The sequence below is a fragment of the Engystomops pustulosus genome, chromosome 6 (assembly GCF_040894005.1).
Source record: "Engystomops pustulosus chromosome 6, aEngPut4.maternal, whole genome shotgun sequence".
Lineage (NCBI taxonomy): Eukaryota > Metazoa > Chordata > Amphibia > Anura > Leptodactylidae > Engystomops > Engystomops pustulosus.
The window spans coordinates 54673185-54685287 of NC_092416.1; the positions used below are offsets into that span (position 1 = coordinate 54673185).

The 12103-nt window shown below is 39.3% G+C and overlaps 1 protein-coding gene across 7 annotated transcripts in view; it reads right to left on the minus strand.

The window, feature by feature from the left end:
- The window catches only part of PRDM2 (PR/SET domain 2), a 101179-nt gene that overhangs the window by 27243 nt on the left and 61833 nt on the right, over positions 1-12103 (minus strand). Inside the window, exon 1 of one of the 7 annotated variants that reach the window (XM_072156158.1) lies at positions 114-231. The exons of the other annotated variants lie outside the window; for them this stretch is intronic. The gene's annotated coding sequence lies outside the window, so the exon portion shown is untranslated. Of the gene's footprint in view, positions 1-113; positions 232-12103 lie in introns of those variants that run through there. 7 annotated transcript variants of the gene reach the window in all.

The following is a 12103-nucleotide window of genomic DNA, read 5'->3' on the forward strand; positions in this document are numbered from 1 at the left end:
AGTACATTGCAAAAAAAAGGGAGAGGGAGAGAGAAGCAGGCTCAGGGCCAGAGGGCGTGGAAGCAGCTATGGGGATTATAAACAGCTGTACTCTGCACTGACTACATACTAACCAAACAGGAAGAGCAGTTTAACTATTCAGCCTGCAAGACAGGAGGAGGGGAGGACAGAGGAGGAGGAGAGCGGCGGAGGAGGGGGTCACGACTGACCCAGCAAAAGGCTTTCCAATCCTCCCCTCTGCTGGAAGGAGGACTGCATGATCCACACTCTGCCGGCTCACCAGAGGACATGGCCCTTTAACCCCTAGCCCAACACTAAGTCATAAATATAGAGACGGATCACTAAAAGGAATTTTCTCCAAGATTCTAAAAATTAATACAATACAAAATTTACTTCTGAACATTCAATTGTTCTTTCTTCTGGGAAAGATGGATAATAACAAATATAATTGCAATAGGACCACCACCCAGCTTTCCTGAGGAATCCTTCACACTAGATTTTAGTTATTCTCCCCCATATGTGGCTCCAATGATAGGACCAAAAATTAAATATTAATACCCCATGTTTTCCTTTAGTGGAATACTTTTTTCACCCTCATGTTCCAATAGCTATAATCTATTAATTTTTCTGCTGCCATAGCAATATTAAGGGCTTATGTTTTAGTTACCTAATAAAGTCTAAACAATATCAGAATTATATTGAGTAATATGCTTACTCTTATAGCAGATAAAGTTTCAAATACATACTTTGTGGATAGATAGATAGATAGATAGATAGATAGATAGATAGATAGATAGATACATAGATAGATAGATATTATTGAAAATAGATTTCTAGATATGGCAGTATGAGCTTCATAAAAATTATAGATCTGAGGCAGACAGAAGAACAGACACTTAAGAAAAATAGAAAAGAGATTGATATGATAGATAGATAGATAGATAGATAGATAGATAGATAGATACCATAAATATGATATTGATAATTAAATATTATTGAAAATAGTCCACTAGAAAAAATAGATAGATATCAGATAAACCACTTAATATGATGATAGATTAAACTAATATGGAGTTTATAAATATAATTGATATGAGGCAGGAAGAATAGATCGATAAGCAAGATATTAGTCTTAAAATATTATTAATATTAAAGAGAGATAAACACATTAATAATATAGATAGATAAATACAAAAAATTAAAAACCGCAGCACTCCATATAGTGAAAAGCAAACATGGTTTTTATTCCACCTCGTTTGCTTTTCACTATATGGAGTGCAGCCGTTTTTAATTTTTTGTATTCTATGGACTCTGCATGGTGAGAGTGTAGGATAGCACCCATAGACCAACTTTTTCAAAGAGACTGTGCTGCTATTTTTTCTTTATTTAGATAGATAGATAGATAGATAGAAGAAAAAGGAAAGATGCTTGAAAAAGGCTCGTAAGGAGCTGAAACGTCGCTCATGGAATAAAGACACCCCACTTTTTTGAAACTACCTTTTGGAGTGCTGCCTCTTCCTAAACTAGATAGATAGATAGATAGATAGATAGTGTTAGCTCCGATGAGCTGTCTTGTTTTATTTGTATATTTACCCCATGATCTGTACAGCGCTACGAAATATGATGGCACTATATAAAGATCTATTATTATTGATAGATATATATGAGATGGATGATTAAAACAGATAAACAGATTAATTTGATCGGTATATAGACAGATTGATTGTTACAATAAATATATAGAAATTATCCATAATGAAAGCATTTCCATAGCGCTATAGGTCCATTCATCTTTGTTGCTTCTGTATAATACGTTCCTTTTTTTTTTTTATTATAATTAGCTAGGGAGGTTAAATACAAAAGAACACCATTTCTCAATGTTTCCCTCTGATTCTCCCTTCCTTCTTTTTAAGTGTTCATGGCACAATATATTTATCCAGAGCAACTAATGAGGTTACATCAAATATGTGAATTTACTTTTTCCCACTATTTGAGAACTATATAGATTTTTTTAAGGACCTTTACTGTGTAATCTTCTGATTACTTCAGTTGTACTCTGCAATACTTGCGTTTGGACTTCTGGGAGTCTAACAGATCCCTTAAAATTTCCAATGATTTCAATGGATGTTTAATGGCTTCCATTAGTTTCCTTTTGCACCACTTCCATTATATGAGGTGTGAGAAACAGCCGCTGCAAGTCCTCTCCAATTTTCTGCCGAAGTAACAAAAGCGCTAATGGAAGTGGTATAAATTACTGTAAGGGTGATGCCACACATGGCGTTTTGAACCCGTTTACTGGTCCGTTTTTAAGCAGTCCGTTAAAAAATGAGTGCGTTTTTTGAAAATGCATCCATTTTTGACAGGTTTTAACAATTATCTTAATTAAAAATGGTAAAAAAAATTGATGCGTTTTTTTAACAGACTGCTTAAAAATGGACCAAAAACAGGTTCAAATGCCATGTGTGGCATCACCCTAATTCTGGAGTTTGCAGACAGAAAATCTGCTATATGTGTGGGCACGAATAAGATTTTGTTTATTCCACAGTGGGGAGTATACTGTCTGTCAGGACTCTGGGGACAGAGTGTAATGTTTTCCAGAAACATCATCAGTAGTGGAGGCAATGTTGGTAATTTCTATAGAGGTGTAATCTTCTATTGTATTTCTCCTGTCTGTGATGTAAATGAGGTGACTGCTGCAAAGAAAACCCCCAACAGAATTAGCATGTGTTAGTATGTTTGGTGCGGTTTAATGTCCAGAGGTTGTTTTTTTTTTTAATTAAATATTTTTTCCTAAAATTTTTCAAAAATCTTTAAAATATTTCTAAAGAAATTTTGATTTTAACTTAAAACCTTTAGTTTACATGTTATTCGCTGGTGAAGCATTCAAGTTGGGGTAGTGCAGTGTAGGCCTGACCTATAGTCTTATGCAGTGTGTTAGCATGGATTCACATGCACCAGATTTTTACATAAAATTATCTGTCCTATTCATGTAGAAGGGATATCTGATGCATCATGTGAATTCATCCTATACACTTTCTGGTTTGGACAGAGCTGTAATACAGAACCACCAGTATTGTTGATTATTTATAGCCGTGTACTCAACATTTAACCAGCAATTCCCTGGCACTAAGTATATCTGGCTGTGTAGTGCAAGAGTCCGGAGCACAAGAGCAATGATCGGGCCTTTATCAGGTCTAGAAATCACTGCCAGGATGCTTTGTACAGTAATAGAAGAAAATCTGACCTTGCAGAACGACCGCTCTTATACACCAGCTTGGAAGCGAAGGCAAGTGTGATTGGCATCCTAAGTGCGGAGACTACAGCTGAGCTGGCAGATCACAATCCTGCTCAGGTGTAAGGAAACCCATCAAAGGAGATGGAACTTACATATTCTCTTTGGTCGGATGCAGCATCTGCTACAAATGTTTTACTACAAGGCAGGTGAAATATAGGATTTTAATTGGAGAGTGTGGACTTTCAACCCAGAATAAGATATTTATTGTAAAATATTAACTGGGCTTCTCACTTAATTATATGTTCAAAGGAAAGGAACATGCAAAACACCCTAAAGTTATTGCAGGCAAAATCGACCCCCCTCACCCGACCCTGGTTGCTCAAGGGTTAACATAGAACACAAGTCTTGTGCAGCTCCTTGATAGAGGTGAAGTGGTGACATTTTCAAACAAATATACCTCAATTCAGAACACAACTTTGATGTGACTACACTGCCGCATACTAATCCAAGGCTGCGTTCACACATGGGGGCACATTTACTTACAATGACAAACGAGTTCACTGAAAGTGTATTGTCCGTGTATAATGCTGCGTGCGACGATTCACTAAGATTGTGCGCCTGAAATTATGAATGTGTCGCTTCCCCGCTCAGGTCCAACAGAGTTCACCGTCTTTTTTGTAAAGCATCTTTAACATAGCGCGTGCGATACAATTTGAAAGTTAAATCCCACGCTCAATCCGAATCCGTCGTACCGCCCCATTACACGCCATCTAATTTGTGTGGCATGGAAGCTGCGCCAAAAATGGGTCACATGCGACACAATCGCAGCACAGACACTTGTACCTGTGCAAGCCATTTTATACATGAAGAGCGTGAACAGTCGCGGCGCAAAGCCCTTAGTAAATGTGCCCCATGGTGTTTACATTGAGTTTTAAAACGCAATACGTCTGAGGAGATTTGGCCAATTAAATTGTGGTTAACATTGCGTTTTGCAAACGCAAATCTTATCAGCAATGTTATTAAGCAAATCTTTTTTCCTCAGCTGTTGTATTGCGTTTCAAAAGACAATGGAGAGTGTGGACTTTCAAAAGACAATGGGGGAGATTTATTAATCTGTCCAAGACAGACTTTTGCCATACTTTGCACTAAAAACATGTCTGCACCACATTTATAAAGGGTTTTTGAGCGTTGTCTGTCTCTCCTACGACTAGCTCTACAAAGGGGTGTGGCCTATGAAAAGGGGGAGTAGCGTACACCACAAAGGTCCGTGCGTCAGAAATACTGCTGAACCGACAGTATTTTGTCCTAGTTTTCTGGCGTAAAGTAAGCCAACTAATAGGAGGTGCAGAGTATGACTAGACAGTCTTATACTAGGACAGATTTATCATCCAGGATATATATGAATCTATGAATCTTGTGCAGAATAAGACTGTCTAGTCTAACTCTGCACTGTCTAACCTTAGCACACTTTTCATAAATCTGCCCCAATGTAAACGCCACTTTCCATAGTGGGATTAATTGTTATTTATGTCTCTAGGGCAGTGGTTCTCAACCTGTGGGTCGGGACCCCAGCGGGGGTCGAACGACCAAAACCGGGGGTCACCTAAAGCCATCAGAGACGAAATTTTACTGTGTTTTTACTGCGAGTTGCATGGTTTGAGGTCACCACAGCATGAGGAACTGTATTGCGGGGTCACAGCATTAGAAAGGTTGAGAACCACTGCTCTAGGGTGTCCTGACTAAAAGTGTTGGAGGGGAAAGGAGAGTAAAATTTGATTTTAGCAGATGTCAAAAAGTGCATGTACTATACATATTTAGTTTAGATATAGAAAGTAATAGAACATTTTATAACTTTTCATTAAATAAACCATAACAAATAAATGAACCCCTAAAGAACTTTTTTCGGTATTGTATTTCTGTTTTTTTTACACTCCTCATTCCAAAAGCCGCATTTTATTTTGCGCTCTGTTTTTACAGCTTTCACTGTGGACTCTAAATGACACCTCTACTTTATTCTCTGGGTTGATACAATCACATGGATACTAATATTTAGAGAAATTTTACTAGTTTAAAAAAAAAAAAAATGCCATATTGCCAAATTCTGAGGCCAATAACTTTTTTATTCCTCTGTGTACAGACCTGTGTAAGGTGTCTATTTTTGAGGGATTCACTGATGTTTTCATTTATATCAATTTGGGACCTATATAACCTTTTGATAATTTTTTATTCAAATATTTAAGGGTGGAAAAATGGCAAATAAATGGTTATTCAGACATTTGGGTGCCAGTTTCCACTACGGTGTTCACCGCCAGAATATATATTTTTATATTTTGATTGTAGGGGCATTTTGGAGCATGGTGATACCAAACATATTTATGTGTATTTTTACTATTTATTATAATTTTATTTATTATGTTTTTTTAATATGTGTAATAGGAAAAGAGGGGCGATTTCCACTTTTACATTTGTTTATATATATTTTTTACCATTATTTTATGCCCCCTTGGGTACTTTAATCCTGGGGTGTCTGATTGCTCATACAATATACTGCAATACAACTGTATTGGAGTATTTTGTCATTTTACTGTTGATCTCTAATAGACTGCCATCAGCAGGCTATTAGAGATTAGTATCTACGGCAGGCCTACAAGTCTCTATGGCTCTATGGGCTGTCATGGCAACCGATCAGCGCCAATGATGATATTTTCGGGGAGTGATTTTCGGCCATCTAAGTGGCGGCACCTACTGGCGGTGCTGTTTTGTGCCACAGTCGGGTTTGAGTGCATCACTTAACTTCTGTGGCAGTTAGAGGTGTTGTACAGCTGAGCTGACACCCCCTGTGTATGGAGAGAGCTCAGCCCGTTGTGGTGCACAAAGGGGTTAAAGGGAACCTGTGATCACAAATTTTCACCTTATGATAGTATTAAAAAATATATGGGAACCGAATTACCAAGTTGCTTTTATAGTTAACATTACTGGCTCCACTCATGTCTAAAAGTATATAAAAGTATTCCTGTCTCCCCGCCAGCAAACTGTATCGAGTCATAGGGCATCTGAGACCCTGTGTCATCATCTCCTCTATGCTAGATTTCTTTCCTCCCCCCTTCTCTTCCCTTATGCAGCGATTAGCTGATCCCATGCTCTAAGCAAATATCTGTGTCAGCTCCCATCTGTAGAAGGGAGAGAGAAGGGAGGAAGACGGAGAGAGCTAGCAGAGCAGAGAGGAGGTAATGATGATGACAAAATAGGGACTTGGATACCTCCATGACTCGATACAGTCTGCTGGCAGGGACTGTGGTCTTATAAAGATATTCTTTTAAAATTGAGTGGAAACAGTTATGTTAATTACTGGTATGAAATCAGATTTGGATTCAGTATTAAAATGGCCATGGGAACCAGTCATTAGGTGAAAATGTGTGATTCTGTCAACAGGTTCTCTTTAATAAAAAAATTCTGCGGCCACAGGTTATGGGTTTTCCAATATGAATTTATGCAAAGTCTACTTTTTTCTTGTCTTATATTTATTTTTTATTTGTGATTTTGATTTAAAGTGTGGCATGGCTTTGATTTTGTTGTAAAACAGTAGCAAAAGAGAAATTATATCAATGAAAAAAATGTTGTATGACTGAAGCCTATATCTGGATTGGATAGCTTCTGCCCAATAATAAAATATACTGGATCATAATAGTCTACGGAAAAGAATTTGTAATGCGGTGTCAGAAATTTCCTGGTTATTATAAGTAATTTACTGATATGCTTGAGTAAAGGATTACTGTTATATATCTGTTACGTATTACAGAAAAGTGCTGTAACTCTCCCATTCCCCCACTCATAATGAGGGAAACACACTAGACTTTGTCTTAAATATCTTAATATTACCAATTCTTCCTTTCCATTTTCAGACCATTACCTTCTTTCTTTTACTTTCAGTAATCCTTCACCTTCTCGGAAATCTTCCTCTAATTGTTCATACCGGAACCTGCGTACCCTCGTCACAAACTCACAGAAATCTTCCAGTCTCCACTGTCTCCAATCTCCTGTTTCACCTGTCCAAACCTTGTTACTAACCACTATATTCCTACTGATGGAAAGCTCCCTAGATGAGATCCACCACTCTCTTTCAGAAATTTTCAACACAGACGCAGGCGACCTTGGCACGTGGACAAAACTTGTTTCCTTCGACTGTGCTCCAGGATTGCCGAATGTGTGTTTAGAAAATCGCACACATCTGCAGACTTTCTACACTCTCTATCCTCTGTCTCTTACAACCCCAAAACACTCTTTGATACCCTTCACTCCTTACTAACACCAAAGGTGCAGCCACCTTTCACACACCTTGGTCGTTGATCTTTACTTTAAAGTACTTTAAAGATAAAATTCATTGTATTCACCAGGAAATAATTTCTCAATCCACTTACTCCACTAATCCCCTTTTCTCCGGTATATTAACCTGTTCACTCTCTTCTTTTGAGTCAAAGAAGTGTCCAGGCTCCTTTCCTCTGCTCGACCCACTACTTGTATCAGTGACCCCATCCCCTCACACAGTACAGTCTCTCTCCCCAGCAGTCACTTCTCACCTCACTAAAATCTTCAACCTCTCTTCTAGTGTAGTTCCCTCTTCTTTCAAGTATGCTATTGTCACCCCTTTACTAAAGAAACCTTCCCTGGACCCATACAATGCTGCCAACTGCCGACCAGTGTGTAATCTCTTTTTTATCTCCAAACTTCGGGAACGCCTGGTCTGTTCTTGATTCCACTGAAACTGCTCTTACTAAAGTCGTCAATGATCTCCTCACTGCTAAATCCAAAGGTGACTATTCTCTCCTCATTCTTCTGGATCTCTCGGCAATGTATGATACTGTGGACCACCAGCTCCTCCTGCTGAGGCTCCATAGGCCTAAAGGACACTGCACTCTCTTGGTTTTCTTCCTATCTCTCTGACCGCACTTTCAGAGCCTCCTTCTCTGGATATTTCTCTTCTCATCTTCCTCTCAGTGTCGGGGTTCCTCAGAGCTCAGTCCTAGGTCATCTTCTCTTCTCCCTCTATACTGTCCCCATCAGACAAACCATCAGCAGATTTGGTTTCCAGTATCATCTCTATACTGATGACACCCAGCTATATACTTCTGCACGTAGCATCACATCATTCTATTTTCATTACTAATCCCCCTGCGTTGGGTATACCTTATGCCTTGACCTATCATAAGGCATTTTCCTATGTTTAAAAAAAAAAAAAAACCTTGTTGAAACTGAAGGGCCATTTATTCTAGTTAGCCTACCCTACATGACTGTGTGCATTCTCGGTCTGCAAACAACAAGGCTGTGCATCATTAGATTATGAGGACAACTTATACATGAACGCCGGTAGAAAAGACTGCTTGAGCTGCAAACACAGGCAGAAATAGGGCCAGAGTTTTGCGGCTCAGGCAGACAGGTCACAGACTGGGTCATGGAAGTCATGGCCTTGTGTATGAGCCCAGTGCAGGGGGTCTAAAACTATACAAATTCTAATCTCCCCCAACACCCATCAAAGTTTTACTTCACGATTGGCTGTAACATTGGGAGCATAGCGGGGAGGTAACCTAGCTGATAAAGCTGACATGCTGTTCTTCTGTATGTGCTAGAGCCAGTGTGGACCTGGAGTGAGAACTACAGTGGAGATACAACTATGGTTATTGTGGCTCTACATCTAAAAGCTGAATCAGTTTTTTACATCTTGTGGACCACATAGAATAGGGAGGCCAGTCATATTTGTCCTGTGGGCCTCGAGTTTGGCCTGTGTGGTGTACAGTAGGTGGAAGCACAATATTTTTTAGGAAAGCAGATAAATTACAGTAAATAAATAACTAAAACTAATAAACATAAAATAATAAAACAGTCTTTAACAGTACAAATCTCCTCCAAAACCAAGAAAATATGACTCTTCTCGCACATTTTCAGTCAAGTTAAGTGGTAGCCAAGATAGTGTAATCTCAGAAGCCCTTATCTTTGGTGTTATGGTACCAAATAACATGCTTTTTGTGCCATGTTAAAGGTTATTCCCATGAAGACAATGGGGCATATTTACTTACCCGGTCCATTCGCGATCCAGCGGCGCGTACTCTGTGGTGGATTCGGGTCCAGCCGGGATTCACTAAGGTAGTTCCTCCGACGTCCACTAGGTGGCACTGCTGCGCTGAAGTCCGCCAAAATGCACTCAAGTTCACCGGCCTATACCTAGTGAAGGTAAGTGCAAGTTTCGCAACACTATTTTTTTTTTAAATGCGGCGGTTTTTCTGAATCCGTCGGGTTTTTGTTCGGCCACGCCCCCGATTTCCGTCACGTGCATGCCAGCGCCGATGCAAGTGTGTATAGGCAACAAATTCCAAAAACTTTATTTCAATATACAAATACAAAATTCAAAAAAGTCCCACATATATGTTTTAAAACCACTTAAAAAGTGTACAAGTACACATATATACAAAAAACGGAGTGGATCCGAGCCAGTAACAAGGACCTACTCACAGCCACAGGTGTGTGCAGAGCACAGCAGTATGAGCAAATTCCTTACAATAGATATAAACAGCAGTTCAAGTAGGTATGCCTAAATGGAGTCCTATAAATTGCGTTGCTATATAGTATCCAATGTAAACAACAGCACTATAAAAGTAACATCAAATTATTAAGGTAAACATGATGGAAATAAAACACATGGATACACAAAGTAAGACGTCCAAAAATCCAACACCGGACAAAGACCATAGGCACATCAGATGTGAAATTCAAATTAGAGTAAATGGAGGAATGCTAAAAAGTAAACCTGTGGCTGAAGGCACCCCACGCGTTACGTCGCCAGATTGCGACTTCCTCAGGGGTAACCCTGAGGAACCCTGTGTATTTATACACACCCCATATTGTTTTGGTTCTCGATTGCCAGCGCCGATGCGCCACAATCCGATCGCATGCGCCAAAATCCCGGGGCAATTCAGGGGAAATCGGCGCAAATTGGAAATATTCGAGTAACACGTTGGGAAAACGCGAATTGGGCCCTTAGTAAATGACCCCCAATATTCTTAAATATACTCAGGATAACGAAATAACACATTCTCAGTGTTATCAGGGTTAACAAAAATACAGCACCAGGATCAGAATGTAAATCTTGTATCTTCTAGGGTCAGACAGGACATATTCTTCTAATGAATAGCTTCTCCTGTCTGCCTCCTGCCCTCACCCCTCCATTACAAGACTGGCTCACACACAGACACTTCCTGCTGGCAAGCAGCAGTGTGCACAGACCTACTCTACAACCTACAGATGAGATAAGGTCTTTATCCAAGGGGAAGGGAGGGAGGCACTCTGCGTGAGTTATAGCTGAAATGTGTCATTATGTGTTATATGCATCTCATGGATCTCATAGATCATCTCTGATCTGTCTCCTCCCTTTTTTTTCTATGTGTCAGATACTAGTGGAATGATCATAAGCTAAATAAAAGTGTCAGCATATAGCATCTCATAGCACAGGGGAATCATGAAGTGTTTGCTAAGAGAGTCCCCCCACACTCTGGAATCTTACACTTACCATTATAGGAGCTAAAACAGCAATAATACTGTAAAATTGTAAAGTAAGGGGTTAAATACGATCTTTATTGTGTAAACACTAGGGGATTCAAATTTGGGAAATTTGGGCAAACCCCTTTAAAGATAAGAATCTCATCTGTCAGATCACATCAGGCTTGTGGTTCTGTGACAGAACAGAACTGAAGATATAGGCAGTTAAAAATAGGTAGAAACTGGAACTGTATTTGCAGTTTGCATTTCCAACTATGTTTTTAGCTGCCTTCATCTCTGGTTCTGGAGATCACAAAGTCATAAGCCTGATGTAATCTGAAAGATTAGATTTTCAATATAATGCACAAATCATGTTTTTATTTACTATAGAAAAACAGGTCGGGGCTTCTAAAAGGACACTACCGATACTACCACTAAACTTGACTCATCTCATGTGAAAATTGGGTGAGAAGAGTCATTTGCCTGACTTGGGGGGAGATTTTTTATAGGTAAACAGGGGACCCTACTGGAGGGCACTAGAAGTTAAAGATTATCTTTGACCAGGTTTTACCCCATTTAAGATAAATTAAAGCTAAATTTTGATTGCTATGAGCAACACAGACATCTTTGACAAATGAGGCCCACCAGTGACTCAGTGTTCTTTGTTATTCAGGGTCACAGTATATTATTGTTTGACAAGTTTCATAACCGGAAAGTTGCATCTACACCGTAGAAGGTAATCTATAACTTGGGGGTCAGGTGAGGACCTGCTCCCATAGCAATGTCTCAGATTACTCAGATTATTATCATACTATGGCTCTTTCTTTGCTGTCAAGTTGTTCAGCGATCTCCTTCTCGCCCGGCTTTTCAAGAAACAAACAACATGAACACAACTACAGCCTTAAGAGGGACACCACTTACATTTTTCTGTATGTAGTCGTACTGATCACTGTACCTGGTATTATTAAATACTACTATTTTGGGGTACAGAACATTTGATAAATGAAAACTACCATTAAAATCAAGCATGGATAAACCAGAGACACTTACTCCAGGCACTGTGACTGTGATAATCTTCTTAAATTTGTTATCCATGGCCTTCTGCCTTCTAAAATCAAGTTTAAAAATTATGTTAAAAATGTGGTAAGGTGTTACTAGAACCCCTTCGTGTTCCAACTTCACGTGCTGTTACACTGCATGTGATGCACATCTCCCCCACCCTTGTTCTTTCAACACTTCTCGCTCTAGCTGCTGTAATCTCACACAGTGGGATGGAAGGGGATGCTCCTGTACAGTGTAACAGCCTGTGAAGCCTAGCATAATTACCATAATTATAAAAGT